The 19512-nt window shown below is 41.1% G+C and overlaps 1 pseudogene; it reads left to right on the forward strand.

The window, feature by feature from the left end:
• The first annotated feature begins 5139 nt into the window (after positions 1–5139).
• Positions 5140–11496, forward strand: LOC133744234 (probable leucine-rich repeat receptor-like protein kinase At1g35710; annotated as a pseudogene).
• The last annotated feature ends 8016 nt before the right edge of the window (positions 11497–19512 follow it).

Raw genomic sequence — 19512 nt, forward strand, 5'->3', positions numbered from 1 at the left:
AGCTTCTTCGCGATGACCCGGGCGAGGAAGAAACCCATTTGCCAATATCGCGGGGAATCTTCTATTTACCACCAACTTCACATCCGGCATCTCATCCAGAAGATACAAAAACGAGAAACACTCGGAAAATGCCGGAGATTCATACCTTCCCTCGCGGCAGAGCCACCGGCCCAACAGAACGTCATTTGGAGGCACTGTTGTCACGTCTGGTCGGCGAAAATAGGGGAAATAAGTCTGGAGCCAGAAATCCAGAATCCAGAAGGGGCCTGAGGATTGGACTTCGAATGGATGCATAGCGACTTGATAAAGGGCTCGATAAAGCGAACCCAGAACCGGTTGACCAAGGCCAACGACTGTGCCATTATAAAGAGCAGTGGCCAAAGAGGACCAAGTGCCAGTTGGTTTACCAGCAGAAGTACAGAAAATAAACTTACAGAGCCACCACTCGAGGAAGGCAATTCCCCCGGTTTCGTCATGATGTCCGCGGTAGTAATTTCGCCAAGACGGGAAAGATCTGCTATGAATGCTGCGACCAGTCTGAGTCATCTGCAGCGGGAATTTCTCGTCATCAAATTGGCCTTGAACATACGGTGCCGCGTGGATGGGTAGGCCCGTGATAGCGAGAATATCCAATAAGGAAATACTCATCTGCCCAAAGCGGAAATCAAAAGTGTTGCTGGCGGTGTTCCATAAGCAAAATGCCGCGGCGAGAGGAGCGCGATTAAGGCCGCCGGGAATTTGAAGACACAAGTCAATAGCATCCGCAATGCCTACTGCGCGCCAGCGAGCCAAATCTCGGGCACGAACCTCATTGTACCAGACTACATCAGGAGGTTGGATTGAGGGCCAGAAACCAATTTTGACTCTATGATGTTTCTGGCCCCAACCTCCAAGATCGGCTGGAAACCGGAGAAGAGCCGGGATGGGACGGCGGATGGGAAGCGCATAATAAGCCATAGCATCATTTGGCAAACGATCGCGAGGTGTGGGACCCAGACTCGCTTGACTATCGCCGCCACCAAAGCCCATCAGTCGACTTTTCTCCTCTCCGGTCTGACTTCTACATCGAACACTCATGTTAGTCCGCCAGGTGAATGCGACTTTCTCAGTGATTTCATCTGCCTGATCGATAACAAATGGTTTCTTGGATGCCATTTCTGGGTTGTGAGGAACACTTCTCCAATACGCCTTGATTTATAGCTCAAATATGTTTGGAGATTAATTTATTAGCTGGGCCAGTAAGTGGCCCTAGTTGATAATTAATGAGTCATTATTCCATCTTGAGAATCGCATCTAAGGCGACAGTGAAGATACTTCTCCAATACGCCTTGATTTATAGCTCAAATATGTTTGGAGATTAATTTATTAGCTGGGCCAGTGAGTGGCCCTAGTTGATAATTAATGAGTCATTATTCCATCTTGAGAATCACATCTAAGGCGACAATGAAGATATTCCACCTTTTCCTACCACCGCAGGGCCAGCATAGTGGCCTGATGTTTTTTAAATAAAACATGATTAAAACCGATGCGGGTTTAGATGCTAAAGTTGCAGCAAAATATGGTGGTTTCACTTGGTCACACGTCATGATGACGATAGCCATGATCCAATCATCCTCTTTGGCATAAGACTCGCGAAGGATTAAATGAAAGCAAACAGTTTGCTATTTTGCATCTTATTTCGCCAAGTACTATAGGCCTTCATCTAGCCAGGAAAGCGGCTCCAACACCTACATTTGAGAAAATCAACAGAGAGCCAGCAAACAAGGCAGATACTTGTTGCTATACACATAGCGAAGCTACCACCAAGGAAGAGAAGGATCCTCATTCGCGATCAAAAGCAGTCTCCTTCGCATGGGGGGCACGCTAAAGTTTTGATTGCCTACAACCTGCCCAAGTTTCGCTAGATCCATGGGGGGCAATAAAGTTGGCAAAGGAAGCGTCAGTTCATGACAGAGGCATTTCAGATTACGGCATTCAAGCTTTATGGCCTATTTAGAGGCCTATATGGAAACAGTCAAGCCAATACAAGTGGTTTTGGAGCGACAACATTATAAGAGTAGTGCTGATTCAAGACCTCTTCAGTCAAGACGAAGACCTTTGACTTCGAGGTCTGGGGGGCAATGTTTGGACCCAAAATGAGCGTTTTGACCTGACAAGGCACGTCTTGGAGAAATTGAGCCAATGTCAGTGGCTCAAGCTATTTATTGTCGACAAGTTCGAAATATATATTTAGAGGCTAAATAAAGCCTACTATGGAAGCATGGAAGCATGGAAACATGAAAAGTCAACTTTAGCACATTTTCCTACTTCGGCTAGGAGAAACCGAGCTAAACAAGGAAAGAGGGGCGGCAGACTAACCAAATGAAATCGAAATGAGCTGAAACCTTCCAGATTAAATCTAGAAAGCCCAAGGATCATTTCTTATGAAGAGTGACAGAGCTAAAAGTGAGTGGAAGGCCTTCAAACAATCAGTCCAATTTCCTTGTCTAGAAAGGCTTGGAAACTGGACCTGTAAGAGGTCCAGCAGCGTTTTCGGCCCAACCACTATATGAAAAGCTCTGAAAATTTATCAGGGTGATCTACACTCATAGTGGAACATTTCTTATGAAGAAGTCACGGTCAGAAAATGAGTGATTAATGGAGATAAGATTGAAGGAATTTCCTTGTCTAGAAAGGCCTGGAAACTGGACCTGTAAGAGGTCCAGCAGCGTTTTTTGACCAACCACTATATGAAAAGCTCTGAAATTTTATCAGGATGATCTACACTCATAGTGGAACATTTCTTATGAAGAAGTCACGGTCAAAAACTGAGTGCTTGATGGAGATAAAATTGAAGGAATAAAGGAGCAGAAAGTGCTTCCTTATCTCCGAAATTCATCATTCCTTATCTCAAATTATGCCTTCTTATCTCCTTATCTCCGAAATTCATCATGCTTGATCTTCAATTATGCTTCCTTATCTCCAAAATTCATCATTTCTTATCTCTAATTAATGCTCCACCATCATTTGTTTAATGCTAAACACCTTGGCATGGTAGCCTATAAATAGAGGTTACAATTCACTCTAGACAAGAACACAATTCACACAACAATACATCTCTAAGATGATCTAAGTCTCTCTAGAGCAAACCTCTCTAAGAGCAGCTCCTCTCCTTCTCTTTCTCTTACCGGTGATCACACTCCTAGTCCTAGTCTTCTCAGAAGCCGACTTTCAGTGCCACCAAACCCTCTGTCAACGTACTTCGGTCCTAGTCTCCTCGGGAGCCGATTGTAGTACCACGACCACAACGGTTACGGAACCAGCCAAGCAAGGGTAACGCCCTAGCAACCCAGCCAAGCTAAAGTCACGCTTTAGCAAGATCTCAACACTTCCCAGTGGTTCTCGCTCTGCTCGATCTACAACATCGAGTATCGATTGTGTTAACAAGAAGAAGCTCAGCAAAAGTCCTCACCACGAGGCATAAAGAATCCCACGACGAGGTTGGTGCTCTCCTCGTCTACAATCGCTCAAAAGAAGTCAGGTTAAGGGACACCCCCAACGACCGCACCCGAACGGTGCTGGCACGCCCGCGCAGAAAAGAGACTGTTGACCAGCTGCAACAAAATTGGAGCCAAACAATAATAATTAAGTCGTAAACTTGTGCTTTTAATTTTGGCTGTCTGGGGTAGTAACTGCTTGGACACTGTCAATTCCACACCGCTTGGTCTGGGTCAGAACAATGTACAGCTCTTGGACCCATCTCTTTGCTTGTGATAATGAACTGACAGATTCTCCAACGTTCGGCCACCTCCTGGCGTTAAGCCGGTAGCTTTTGAATCACGTCGATAGCTCGAATCTAACTATGGACTCTGGTTGTCCAACCAAGCTTCCACAATAGCAAAATGAAGAAGACAAAGATTTTGGTGTTTCCGATAGGTTTTCTACATTTTTGGGTGATTCTGATCACCGGTGATGAAAAATGAGATAGAGCTCTACAATTTGTATACTTGAATTTCAATTTTGGTTAAAGTTTTGAGATTTGAAGTTTTCGGGTTTTGGTCACCAACTCACCATATGGGCTCACTGTGCACATCATTCGTTTCAGACCTTTATTCATGTGTTTGGACACAAAATTACAAATTCACCCTTGATTCATACGATTCATAGAAGTTATGGAATTGGATGTATAAGTCATGGAACTGAGAAGAGTAGTTCACTATCGACACCGCCACAACACCAAATTTGTATTATTAAGAACTTTGTGGAGCTGAAATTCAAAATTAGATGACGATTTGATAGTAGGAATTGTCCTGATCATCTTCAACAAAGGTATCGATCTACAACTTGATATAATTACATTCATACCTTTGTAACTTAATTAGGGGGATGCCTTTTTAGCCTTAACTGATCTGAGATTATTACCTTGTAAAGAATTACTCCCCGCCTCCCCGGTATGCCAAGGATGACTATATATGTCATAAGATGTAACGTTCACCCTGTGGGTCTGTATTTCGATTTATTTCCAGCAAAAAAAAAAAAACAATGCAGTAATTCAATTAAACAAAAAAGATGAACCATACATTGTTCAAGTAGAAATGGGATAGAGTCAAGTGTTCAAGTCTTCTTCCGCTTACTTTACACTAGGAAAGAGAATTGCAGGTCGAAAAGTCCAGTCTGGAGTACTTGAAAATAACAGGCAATAAATCATGTAGAAAAGAAGCAAGCGTCTTAACTCTAATAGCGACTCTTGTAAATGGAATGTGCAAGGAAAAATCTTGCAACTGGCATTATAAAGAAGGCTCTGATCTGTAACCTAGCTTGTACACACACAAAAAGAAATAAAAAAAGCCATGAGACCTTCAACTCATGATTGTAAGGTATACTTTCTAGCTTGCCTTACCTTGCATGTTCAGCTGATTTTGTTACTACCAAACCTTGCTTTTGCTTCTGCTGATTCAACTGAAGCAGAAGCTCCTCTCCGATGGAAAGCCAGCTTTCAGAATCAAACCGAGAATCATAATCTCACCTCGTGGACTCACCTTCCTGGTGAGGCCACCAATTCATCTACCCCATGCAATACTTGGACTGGTATTTCATGCAACACAGATGGATGGGTGAACAAGATAAACCTTAGCAATTCTGGTATACAAGGTACGCTACATGAATTTCCATTCTCGTCCTTCCCTCATCTTGAATATTTCGAACTCGATCAGCTTGAATGTACTCATTGATACCATCCCACCACAGATAAGTTCCCTCTCCAAACTCATCTATCTTAATCTCTCTTATAATAATTTGACTGGGACGATCCCACCAGAAATTGGTCTTCTGTCAAATCTTGAAGTCCTGCACCTAAGTGAAAACCAGTTAAATGGCTCAATTCCCAAAGAAATAGGCCAGCTCAAGTCTCTTGACGGGCTTGCTCTGAGCGCCAACAAGCTAGAAGGGTCTATTCCGGCTTCTCTGGGTAATTTGACCAACATGATGGCCTTGTATCTCTATCAAAATCAGCTTTCTGGTGCCATTCCTCCAGAAATAGGAAATCTATCTAGTTTGATCGCACTGGACATGGAAGACAACCATTTGACAGGTCCCATCCCTCCAAGTTTGGGAAACTTGAAAAACCTAATTTTTTTGTCCTTGGACAAGAATCAACTTTCTGGCCTCATTCCCAGTGAGATAGGGAATCTGAAATCCCTTCAGTACCTGCAGCTGGGTAACAACTATTTAACAGGTCCAATACCTCCAAGTGTCGGAAACTTAAGAGGGCTAACCGCATTGTACTTGTTCAACAATCATCTTTCTGGTTCCATCCCCTCAGAAATAGGAAATTTGAAGTCTCTTGAGAATTTAAGCCTTTCAAGTAACAATCCTCTATATCTCTCTATCGATGATCATTTTGCTAGAGAGAAAGGGGATGTAAAACTATACTTGTCCCGTTATCAACTCAGTGGTAGTCAGAGAGACTTTAACTCTATAAATAAGCTCTCAGGAACTATCCCCAGAGAGATAGGGAACTTGAAATCTCTAGTACAGCTAGATTTGTCCGGCCATCAACTCAATGGTTCAATTCCAAGATCATTTGGTCATCTGGCAAATCTTACCGTTTTCGATCTCTCTCAAAATAAGCTTTCTGGTACTATTCCTATAGAGATAGGGAAGTTGAAATCTATAGTGAGTCTAGACTTGAGCTATAATGAACTAAATGGCCCAATCCCAACATCCTTGGCAGATTTGAGAAAGCTTACCATTCTCCATCTATCTGCAAATAAACTTTCTGGCATTATTCCTAAGAAGTTAGGCCACTTGAAATCCCTTGTGAGCTTGGAATTAAACTTCAATCAACTTGGTGGTTCCATTCCCACTTCATTCGGCGACTTGAGCAACTTGGAAATCTTAAACCTCTTGGGCAACCATCTCTCTGGCTCAATCCCTCAAGAAATAGGAATTCTCAAAAACTTGAGTGAACTACAACTGGGTAATAATAAGTTTATTGGTCATTTACCCCAAAACCTTTGCCAAGGGGGATCACTCAGCAATTTTTCTGTAACCAATAACTATTTGATTGGTCCAATCCCCAGAAGCTTGAAAACTTGTACGAGCTTAATCAGACTCCGTCTTGATGGGAACCAATTGGAAGGTAATATATCCCAAGACTTTGGTGTTTATCCGAGCCTTGATTTTATAGATTTGAGCAAGAATAAGTTCTATGGTGAAATCTCACGCAATTGGGCACAATGCCCACAGCTGAGGTCCCTATTGATTGGGGGAAACAACCTTACTGGTGGCATACCGCCTGAGATTGGCAATGCAACCCAAATTCATGTACTCGATTTTTCTTCTAATTGTTTGGATGGGACTATTCCAAAGGAATTTGGGAGGTTGGCTTCTTTGGTAAAGTTGATGTTGAATGAAAATCAACTTTCTGGTCCTATACCTTCCGAATTTGGATCATTGGCTAATCTGGAATATCTTGATCTATCCACAAACAGATTCAATGAGTCAATTCCAAGCTTTATAGGTGACTTCCTCAAATTAAACCACTTGAATTTGAGCAACAACAAGTTCGGAGAAGGAATTCCATTTTGTTTGGGGAAGTTAGATCATGTTTCTGAACTAGATTTAAGTCATAACTCACTTACTGGTAAGATACCTTTAGAGATTTGTAATATGGGCAGTTTGGAAAATCTGAATCTGTCCCACAATAATCTCTCTGGTTTCATTCCAGCGAGTTTTGAAGGCATGCACAGCTTGTCGTCTATCGACATTTCCTACAATGTCTTGGAAGGTCCACTTCCCAATAGCACGGCATTTCAAGATGCTCCGCCAGGAGCATTGCAAGGGAACAAAGGCTTGTGTGGCAAGGGTGGAGCTTTGCAACTCTGCAGTACTATACAAAGCTCTAGAAAGCACCAGAAACAGAAATTTCTAATCATATTCTCTCTCCTAGCAGCACTTGCACATCTAGCTGCTGTCTTGGCAATTGTCTTTGTGATTAAAAGAAAGAAGAGGCACCGGAATGGGGAAGAAACCAACACGCACGAAGAAATTTCTTTTTCCATATTAGGTTATAATGGAAAGATGATGTATGAGGAAATCATAAAGGCAACTCAAGATTTTGATTCCATATACTGCATCGGAAGGGGAGGACATGGGAGTGTCTACAGAGCAAATTTGTCATCCGCCAATGTAGTTGCTGTGAAGAAACTCCATCTGGTATGCAGTGATGACAATAATTTTCAGAAGGAATTCTTGAATGAAATCAGGGCACTCACTCAGATACGACACAGAAACATTGTGAAGCTTTATGGTTTCTGTTCACATAAGCGACACTCATATTTGGTGTACGAGTATCTAGAAAGGGGTAGTGTGGCTGCAATGCTAAGCAGTGATCATGAAGCTCATGAATTGGGATGGAGTAAGAGGCTCAATATTGTCAAAGATGTTGCTAATGCTTTGTGCTATATGCACCATGATTGCTTGCCACCAGTTGTACATCGGGACATATCAAGCACAAATGTTTTGCTAGATTCTAAATACAAGGCCTATGTTTCAGATTTTGGCACTGCTAAGTTCTTAAACCCAGACTCAGCTAATTTGCAGGCACATATGGTTATATTGCACCAGGTAAATATTGTTTTCCCCTGTTCTCTTTTAACTAACAATCTTTATGCTTTTATTTTAGGCCAATGATTATTTTTAGGGGAAATGATCATTTACCCAATTTCAGCTTAAAAATTGCCCACTTGCTCCACTAACAGTTTTTTAACCCCGTTTACCCAAAACACTCTAAGAGATTATTTCCCTAATACCCAATTAATTCTTTTTTTATTCTTTTTATTTATTTTTGGGACTTTTTTGCCCTCTTCTTCTTTCTCACTTAGAGAGGGAAGTCATCCTCCACTTTGCTTTGTTCCGGTGACCAGTGGCCGGCCGCAGTCTCCGGGGACCGGCGACTGGTGACCGGAATCCTGCAACCGGTGACGGGATTCCCGAATCCGGCTACCGGACCGGTGACCGGATTCCGGCGTCTGATTTTATTACCCCCCAATAATACCCAGTAATCATATTATTGCCCCCCAATAATCATATTATTGCCCCCCAATAACAAGTTTATTAGGGATCAATAATTAATGAAAAATGAAGATGCTTATAATTTTGAAAGTTTTAGTAGGGTTATCTAAACAAATAATCTTATTATTGCCCCCTAATAAACTTATTATTGCCCCCCAATAATCTTATTATTACCCCCCAATAATCTTATTATTATCTTCCAATAATCGTTTTATTGCCCACTAATGATCTTATTATTGCCCAACCAAATCATAATAAACAAAACAATCACTGCTAGCAACATCCCATATTGAAATCGCCCAATTTTTTGGAGAAACAAACCACCGCAACAACCATTGGAGGCGTCCTACGCATTTTACCTTAAAGAGGGGAAAAAAAAAGAAAAAAAGAAAACAAATAACCATTGGAGGCCTCCAATCTCAATTTTACTTTTACTTTTCCGGCTTTTTCCTTTTGCCGCCAGCCCACACGGGCCTCCACCCTAACCCACCTGCACGCGGCATCCCCCAGCAGTCCAACGCCTGCAACAACGCTGCTCCCTAGCGGCCTCCAGCGCGCGACCCACAGCCCACACAGACCTCGCTGCAGACCTGCGCCCAGCAGCTCATCCCAGCACCGATCCGGCGATCCCTGCAGCACCAGACCCCTACCTTGCAAGCACAGTCTTCCTTCTGCAGCCTGCAACACACAGCCAGATCGCACCGTCCGGCTTCGTGCTCGGCACCACAGTAACAGAGCAGCACAGCCCATGGCCACATCACCAGACCCTCAGCCTAGCCGTAGACCAGAGAACACGCCCGGTTCGTGAACGACGGGCCTTCCATAAGCCCGGGTTGCTCCGTTGCCGGAAGATAAGGTCTCCGAGGAAGGCAGAGAGGCGAGGCAGGATGATCTGGAGAAAGAGAAGGAGAACCAGCGCTGGTGGCGAGTATGCAGGCCTCCGACGACGGCCTCGGGAAGCAGAGGAGAGAGAGAGAGAGAGGCCATTGTCAGCGTGAAAGAGGAGAGAGAGAGAGTGGCATGCTTTTAATTTTATAATTAAAATTTGTCTAAAATAGTCTTTTTATTTTTAAATGGGTAAGTGGGCACAATAATCTCTTACTGTAAGTGGGCAATTTTGAAGCTGAAATTGGGTAAGTGGTCACGGCCCCTTATTTTTATGCCTTACAGGCATATCTTAGGATTCATTTTTCCACCACTTAGTTGCCTAATATATTGACTAAGTAATTTTTTGAATATGTAAACAACTAAAGACTGAATATGGTTAACAACTAAAGACTTTGAATATGTAATTTTGAAAAGTAATTCTTCTGCATTGTCTTGTTTAACGGATGTTGTTTTGAATAGTGATAACTCCATTTTTATGAGCTTTTTTTTCTGCGCAGAGTTCGCTTATACAATGGAAGTAAATGAGAAATGTGATGTCTATAGCTTTGGAGTGTTAACATTGGAAATAATTATGGGAAGGCATCCAGGAGATATCTTTGCATCTTTATCATCACAGTCACAGTCATCGTCATCTTCATCATTATCATCTGCATCACCTGCCCATCATGAGCCAATTATGGAGTTTTTGGACCAGCGCATTTCCCCTCCTTCACATCAAGTTGCAGGGGAAGTGATTTCTCATTTTAAGATAGCATTTGCATGCTTGAATTGCAGACCAGAATCTCGTCCAACAATGAAACAAGTTGCTCAACTCCTCTCAACTCAAAGTCTGCATTTGTCCAAGCCATTACGTATGATAACATGTGGTGAATTGCTTGTTCTCAATGCTTAGACTACTTGAGAATCAGAGCATCTATGAGCCCTTTTTCCAATGATTGTCTGTCCAAGCCATTAGAAGCTACTATTTCTTGTCATTCTGTGTGCTGTGGTTAATAGTTTAAGGATAGTGTTTTATAGTTAGACGGTTTTTCCTTCTGAAGTATGAATAAAGCAAAGATTTCCCTGTATAATGGTGTGGACTCTGGACTGACATTTTCACAGTGTTTTCTTTGGCTTTTTGAGTAGATGTGAATGTTTTCGGTTTTTGGGATGCAGGAACTAAAGCTTTTGCAGGTTCTAGTACTCATATTTCTTTTCATGTAATTAGATATCATAAAATCACTTAAATCTTGGTCTTTTATCTTCTCTCTACTTGTGAATCAAAATTCAAGTTTCTAGACCCAAAGATCTCAAGATCGAGTTTCTAGACCCAAAGATCATTGCACCTAAAGCACAAAGACAACATCATTTATGAATCAGAATTCAAGTTTCTAGACCCAAAGATCTCAAGATCGAGTACGTGATAATAACAACTTCTATTGTAAAAAAAAGTGAACACAATCGAGAACACAATGCCACAAAGTAACTCATCTACAAGAATATCTTGTAGTGATTTCAGTTAATCTATGCGATGGCAGCTTCCAAATGTATCTTGGTTGGAGTCAGATTACCATTTGCATATGGTTCATTAACTAATCTTGAACATTTGACAGGTCAATTTCCAAGCTTTACTGGTGACATGTCGAAAAATTACTTCAAGGAGCACCGTGTAGTTCAGCCAGGAAATTCTATTTCAGTTGGGGAAGTAAATTCAACTCTCCCACTTGGATTAAGTTATAACTCACTCGAGGGTAAGACGCCCTCACAAATACGCATCTCTCCTTTTGGTGTAAGAGTATATGGAAAAAGGTAGCCTAGCTGCAAACTAGTGCAAAGAAACAGACGGGAGCAAAGAATTACCAAAAGCTTCTCGTATTCATTCTTGTAGGACTACAATTCTTCCCTCAATTCTCCCAGTTCATCCTCCAACTCTTCGACCCGAAACTCAGCCTCCTCGGCCCTCTGGTCCGCCTCGTTCCTGAAATCCATCAAAGCCTCTCGGTCATGATCATAGAGCGAGCACTCTTTCTCCAACTTGTTGCACTGACTCACCAGATGCGCACACTCCGCCGCTAGTCTCTGATTCTCCTCCACAAACTTCCTCAAAGCCTAAGAGCTCATACAAGCCTCGGCCTGAAACCAAAAAACCATAAGAAACCCCAACCAATCCAAGCCAAAAAACCAAAAATTCAAAATGAATGTGAACGCACGAACCCTAGATCGCTCCAGAGCCTGATCCTTCTCCTTCAATTTGGCGAGTAGAACCGTGTACTGGTCGCGAAGCCGTCGCTTCGCGGCTTCCGAGCACCGGAGCTTCAATTCGAGAGTCTGTGGACACGGGGAGGCCGAGGGTGTGGTCAATCGACTCTCTGATGTAATCGTCGACTTCTTGCGGAAGCGGATCCATTCTTGCCGGTTCTTGATATCGGAAACCCTAGACCGGCGGGAAAGGTTGAAATTGGAAGAAAGGATGAGAGAAATTGAAACCCTAAGGGTTCGATCCAAGGGGTTTGGTGATTGGGGGGAGTCTGAGAGTGAATTGAAACCCTAGAAATGGTGGAGGGAGAAGGATTGGGGATTTTGGGTATGGAATAGAAAGGTCGGGTCTGTTTGGGAGAGGGAAAACTTTTCGCTCTTTTTCACACACTATGTTTTGCTCTCAGGGTTTTTAAGGAAAAAGGGGAAATTGATTTTGCTGTGGGCTGTGTATTTCAAATTTGAAACTCTAGCCGTTATACATGTACCATGGGGGAAGAGAAAAAAACAGTGGTTGTTTTACCTAAAATTTTAAAAATCTAAAAATTCTATTGTTGATGTAAATATTTGTGGATAATCATGTAAATAGATGTTGAGTAATATGTGCCTATCCCTATAGATTGGTGATTGATAGGTTGTAATTGTAGGAGTGATTGGATTGTAATTAAGCATTACCCTTTTGTGTACACCATGTAATCCTATATAAGGCTCCTCATGGTGAGATGAATAATACACACATTCTATTCTCTACGTCTATACTCTCTCTCTCTCTCAAATTCGTTTACCATAGTTTTACAACACGTTATCAGCACGAAAAGCTCTAGAATTTAGATTGCGAGTTGTGGAGAAGAGGTGGTTAGTCATTCAATCAAGAAAAGAGGCGGATCATCGTTCAAGCTCTTAGATTTGCTGAGAAGACAACCTTCTCAGTTCTGCACATATAAACTGAAGATTCATCCGCTCTTCATCAAGTAATGTTTTCCAAAATCTAATTTTATATTCATGCTTATTGAGCCTATTGATTGAACATGAAAAATCCTCCATGATGCATGAACCCTAAATTCTGATTGTTTTATTTGGAATATATATATATATATATATATATATATATATATATATATATATATATATATATGTTCATGTTTTGAACCTAGCCAAAAATAAAGTCTGCCATGACAAAAGTTATGAATCTTCTCAAACTAGGCTCATCCAGTTGGATGCGATGTCTAGGCAAGGTTCAGATGAGGCCGTGTACTTAAGTGAGCCTCGCTCCACCTAAACTTCATCCTTCCTTACCTGGTCGTATTCAATTGGAGTTACCGAAAGGGTTGAGTAATAACTTTTCATTCCTTGGCAGACCAGTTTGAGCCCAGTAGGCCCACTCTCCCTCAGCAGGACCTAGCAGCCCAGCAGGTCTCACACACCATTTGACTTACGCATGAAAGCCCAGGTCACAAGCCCGCAGACTAAGCCCGATAGGCTTCACTATCAAGCCCACTCCTTCTTTGGTCCAGCAAAATCAAAAATAAAAGGAAAAATGATTTGATATTGTAAATAGATTCACCATATCTAATATGTGTAATTAATTGCCAGAAGCATTTATTCACATAATTGTGTGATAGTTAATATGTTAAATTAGTAGCATGCAATTAATATCTCAATTGATTTGTGACTTTTATTTATCGAAATTTGTGAGATTATTTCAATTTACTTTATTCAATATTATTGAGTTACTTGTCTAAATTTTCGCACTAGAATATATGTGTAGAAAATGCAGGTACCTAATGAACTAGAAGTTCTAAATGAACCAGTAGTTCATACATATATCGAACTTGTAGTTTTGATAATGCTGTTTAAGAAACTTGAAGTTTCCTTCATAAATTCACCACACATGATAAAACCAGTAGATTTTACATGTCTAATCCGATTTTCCATACCATGTTCTAGAACCTGAAGTTCTCATTACTTGCTTATGGATGATATTACCCAAAGCACTAATATTATTTGTTCATTTCCTGTAAGAAATGTCAAATCTCAACATGTTTGACTTTGTTGCTTTGGAGGTCTCCAGAAGAAACTATCTAAAGTGAACTCAAGATGTGAAAATTCATCTGACTGCAAAGAAGATGAGATCAACAATCAATGCTAACAATGTCGTCATTGAGGCTTTTAATATGAGTGCCATAATTTTCGAAAAGGAAACATATGGAGAAAACACTCCAAGTTGAGTATCCGATGAAAAGGATACACAGACTCTTTGGGTCGCTCTGGAAGAGCACTTTCACCATCAGATGACCATTTTCTTGCTTGAAGCAAGACATGATTGGCAGAACGAAATTAGCCCATATGACCGTCTGCCACTTGGCCAAAGCCCAAGAGGCCACGTAATCAGGCTCCACGTGGCCAAGGCCCACGTGGTAGGAACCATGATGCCATAACTCAGCAAGCCCGAGTTGAAAGGAACACTGGTCCGGCCTGTCGCCACCAGAATCATCATGATCTTTGTTATCGATGTGGAGGAATTGACTGCTGGTCCCGCACCTGTTGTGCGATAGCTGAAGCAGTAGATGAGTATTACGCCGGTCGCGGAACTCGAAATACCAACTTTATTGAAGGGTCATTTTCTATCGATTCCACACTAGATATCATGGATTTTTAGGCAGTTACTGAACATACCGAGGATTAGAACTCAAAGACATGGGTATAATTGGCCCCTTGTGCCATATCTATTTCATCTTAATGAATGAAACATCTTCAGATTTTGGTGATTTACACTACTACACAAAAGGCTTCACATGACGGTTTAAAACTGTCGTCTCACGTTTTGCATTTCCGTGGTCTATCGAGGCGTCGTCTGATGAAACGCTGTCAGACGACTGTTTTCAACCGTCGTATATCGATCATTGGGTCGACGGTTTGCAGCTGACTCCGTCGTCTGATGGACCGGCAGATCTGCCGACATGTTGTCGACAGATATATGTCGTGGTGTGACTTCTACTCATACCACAGTTTTTAGGATTCCAGCGTGGTGTGACTTCTACTCATACCACGGTTTATTTTTAAGACGTTGTGTGAATTGTATACACACGACAGTTATTCCAACATAAAATGTGGTGTGATGACTTAAAAATTCAGTCGTGTGTGCTTTCACACGACACATATAACTCGAACTGTTGTACCATGACATTTGAGACCATGGTTTTTCTTAATAGTTGATGTCTTTGTGTATCTAACAATGATATCAATACAAACCGTCGTCTGAATTGTAGAAATTTTGTTTGACTCTACCCTAAAAACCTCATCATATGACATATTTTCCTACTATTGTTGTAATGGCAAAATTCAGATTCTGGAAGCAAAAATGACCAAAAGAATAGTAATCTAATCATAATAGAAAGCTGTTATAATCCCATAGCAATCTAAATGGATCCGATAATGCTAATTGTATCCATAAAATAAGGGATCACATCTTTGAAACTCTTATAGCAAAATACATCCAGAAATCTATAGGAGAACTGCAATTAAGGCCAACCCAAAAAAGACCAACTTCTAGCCTCAGTACAACTTCTAGCTAAACAAATTTCTCTCTATCACTTCAAAAGCTTTCGTCACTGCTCCATCTTCCACATGATTGTCCAGTTTATAAGCAGCCTTCAAACCTGGATCATTGTTTTTAGAACAAAACCACCATGACAAACTTGGCCAGAAATGTGCTTTTTAAAGATGGGTTTTCCAATTCTCCCTGCAGAACAAAACCACCACGTCAAACTTCATGCCTCAAAAGGATACTGAATTGTCACATTTTCCTTTTACCACCAAGGTTCTCATAGCAATGTAGATTGCTAAAATTGTGCATCTATAGATTAAGAAACAGTTTGTGGTATGCACTGATCTACATAAAATTTTGTGATAATCCAAAAGACAGCAAAATAAACTAGTGCCAGCCTTCGCAGGACAACAATATGAAATCAACATTTGAATATCTGTAATATAGAGATATTAGCATCCAAATATACAAAAGACAGCAGAATAAACTAGTGCTAGCCTTCTGCACTTGAAAAGATGATTTCCAGAAAGGGAAAAGAACAAAGTAAAAGTCCATACAATTTCTTCAAGGCTATTCCTCAAATTCTTCTTCTCCATATATATATATATATATATATATATATGTGTGTGTGTGTGTGTGTGTGTGTGTGTGTGTGTGTGTGTAATCACATTTACCAAAACAGAGCATATATAATGAACACCCAAAGCCTTAAGTTGCAAAATGGCATTAGAGAGGTCATACCGCTTGACATCTGGCTTTGTTGAATCCTCAAGTTTCCAAAATTCATTCTCTGGGTAGAGACAGAAGCATTTCCCTGGTCTTTCTCTCCCTGCACGCCAACTACAGAATGGAACTATTATCATACAGAAACTATTTGCTCTTAAGCATCAGTTCGATCAAGTTCATAAAATATGCTGAAATATGACCAGCTATGCCTACCTCCTTTGTAGAGCCTGTGCTTTCGAAATTGGAACAACAATCAAAGGTTCCAGCCCTTTGTTTGGATTATAGAAGTGTGCTTTTACAACCCCAGTGTCTATAACATACTTGATTCCAGGTATTGTCACTGACGTCTCAGCAATATTGGTTGCCAAAACTACCTAGCTAACAGAAAAATGTAACAGAACTCAGACAGTATGAAGACGAAAATGGAGAAGTTGATAAAAAGAACCATTAGAAACGTACTGTGAGATATACAAACCAAAAATGTAGAGAACTAGTAGAATCTTAACTGAAGCAATGAAAATTATTATGATTATGGTTTGCAAACAATCAAAAACAACTCAAAACATTTAGGGTCAAGTGACCTTATTGGGAGTAGCAATATACCTACTCTTGACAGTTTATTATGCTAACAATCAGAATACATGAGAATGTTACCCTATCGCTAAATTACCTTACGAAACCCAGGACAGGCTGGTGCAAAAGCTCGCATTTGCTGTTCTGACGGAAGAGATGAAAATAAAGGTACCGCTACTAGTTTTTGACTATTCTCCGGTAACTGTTTAAGTTTTTCTTCAATAAGTCTTTCTACGAATTCAATTTCGTCTTTACCCGTCAAGAAGACAAGTATGTCACCAGCTTCTTCCTCCAGGTGAATCTAATGATATAGATCATATATAAGAGTACACTATTTAGGCCTTTAAGCAGATGATCTATTGATTACTTTGAAATTAGAAATGGTTTTATACTTCCAAAGTCAATTTAAGTTACAGAAGAAAAGCTATTTGCCAACAATTACTTTGAGAACTGAATACCTGAAATATGGTAATGAACGAAGCATGTAAATAAGATGGTGGAAGAATCAACGGTTCTATATACTAGTCAAAACAGCCAAATAGCTCCAAGAATCAGAAACACCAAAGCCCAGCAACTTAACAGGAGATTCAGAGACTCACTGAGCTTGAAGGAAGAACCCAGAAATTGAACCAAGTCTTCTGCTTTGTTGCTTGATAGCTTGAAGAGGAGTCAAAGCGAGCAAACCAAGAGTGAAGAGCCGGCGCCTTTGACTGGAAAGTGAAAACCCAGAAAGAGTTTGTGAGAATCATGATTCATGAAAGCCAGAAATTGGATAAACCCAGAAGTTCGACTTACCAGCAAGGCAGCAAATCAGCAATGTCACCGTTGTCACGGCGTCACCGGCGACTTGGAGTCGGAGAAAGGCTGATAATAGATGGCCCGTGCGGCCGTGTCGCAGTGAGAGAGAGAGAGAGAGAGAGAGAGAGAGAGAGAGAGAGAGAGAGAGAGAGAGAGAGAGAGAGAGAGGAGAAATGGCCTTCATCACACCCAGAACCCTATCTTCGATTTGGGTAAATTGGGATTAAGTATGAAAGTACCCATGATGCCGCCAATAGCAGCATCCACTGGTGACGATGACGATGGCGGCCTCGACGAGGACGAACTGCTTGGAGAGCCAATCGTGGAAGCCATGCTCGAGAGTGAATGGTACTGGAGATTGAAAACTTAAACCCTAGAAAATTGGGGATTTCGAATTCAGCAGAGTGAATGGGGATCTGGAAGGGACATCGGAGGCCTAACAATGAAACCCTAGTCTCGTTGTTGTTGAAGGAAAGTGAATGCGATTGAGAGAGAGAGGATGGGAAGGGATCTGAGGTAGAGTTGGTTTTTGTTTTGGTTTGTCGGGGTCGGGTTTGTTGAAGAGAACCGTGGGAAGAGAGAGGGGCAGGCTGCAGGCTCTTCAGCCTCTGAAATTGTCAAAGTGTATTTTTTTTTTCGGTGGTTTAAAGCTATTGGGCTCTCATTTGGACAATATTAAGTCTTTAGAGAAGCCCTCACACAATGGTTTTCTAATTTATGCTGTCTGAATGCCAAATTTTAAATTTTGAGTTTGCCTCCCCTCTTAAACTGGTTGGGGGGAAATGGCTGGGGAGGGGGAATGGCTGGAAGGACTTGTTTCTGTCTTGCATACATATTGATTCATACCACAGTTTTAGATTATCCGTCGTATCACCGATACATGATACAGCTCAAAGTTTGGAGTTTGGGGAAAAATTTGGCACCATTTAAATGGGGAAACTTGCCGTCCAGTAATCATTTTAACCTCACACCACGCTTCTTTCTATAAATGTCTTCTGAAATAATTCATAAATCCAACATGAAAAACAACCGTTGGTTGAATTCATATTAGAAGACGGAAATTTTACAACCGTCGTCTCAATAATGAGAAATGATTCACACCACGGAAAACAGTGTGCCGTCGTATGAGAGGTGTCGTCTGATTAATTTTCTGTAGTAGTGTTATGTTTTCAATTATTTTGGATTATAGAAATGTGGTTATGTTCGAATATATTTAATTCAATAAACTTATTTATACATGTGATCCATTGAATTAAATAAATGAATAGGCATATTCTGTGGGGAAGTTTGTTGTCTGGTTAAAAGTGCTATTACGCACACCATACTCCCAGATCAGAGATGTTTTTCAAACTTATTGTCTATTCATACCTCTGTGACAACCGTATCAGGCCAATCCAACCTGATAGAGGGTTATGGCAAAACCCACTGTATGTTGTCCAATGGTACTGAACCTACCATTAATGAGGCCTTATATTCTCCACGTTCCAGAAGAGCGTTATTGAGTATTAAGGATATTCAAACCAACGGTTATCACGTTGAAACCACTGAGAAAAATGAGTGTAATATCTTTGCATAACCTCCAAGTGTGTGGCCAGAAGCATACATTGGAGAAATTGAAATCTGTTAGCTAGAAGCTAACTAATTCAAGCAACTACTTGCTATGGCATGACCGTTTGGGACACCCAGGTCAAAGTATGATGTACCGTATCCTCAACTCATCGCAGGTGCATCCCCTTCTGAATAAGGGTCTTGTATATAATGACACACTATGCCATACTCGTTAAGAATATTTAATACTAGACCATCATATGCAAAGACTAGTACATACACCACCATTTTTCTGCACAGAATGCAAGGGAAATTTGTGGACATATCCAACCACCATGTGGACCAGTTAAATATTAATGGTTTAATTTGGTTGATATATCGACAAAGTGATCACATGTTACACTATTGTCCGCAAGCAAACGCTGCTTTTGCTAAACTCTCACCTAGATCATGAAATTGAGGGTTCACCACTCGGATTATCCCATAAAGTCTATAAGACTTGATAATACCGGAGAGTTTACATCGAAGTCTTTCGATGATTATTGCATATCCCTTGGGATTGATGCTGAACATATAGTTCCCTATGTTCACACCCAAGATGGTCTCGCAAATAGAATCTTGGTAATGCGCACCAAGCTTCTAGT

This window comes from Rosa rugosa, chromosome 4 (assembly GCF_958449725.1).
Source record: "Rosa rugosa chromosome 4, drRosRugo1.1, whole genome shotgun sequence".
NCBI classification, from domain to species: Eukaryota; Viridiplantae; Streptophyta; class Magnoliopsida; order Rosales; family Rosaceae; genus Rosa; species Rosa rugosa.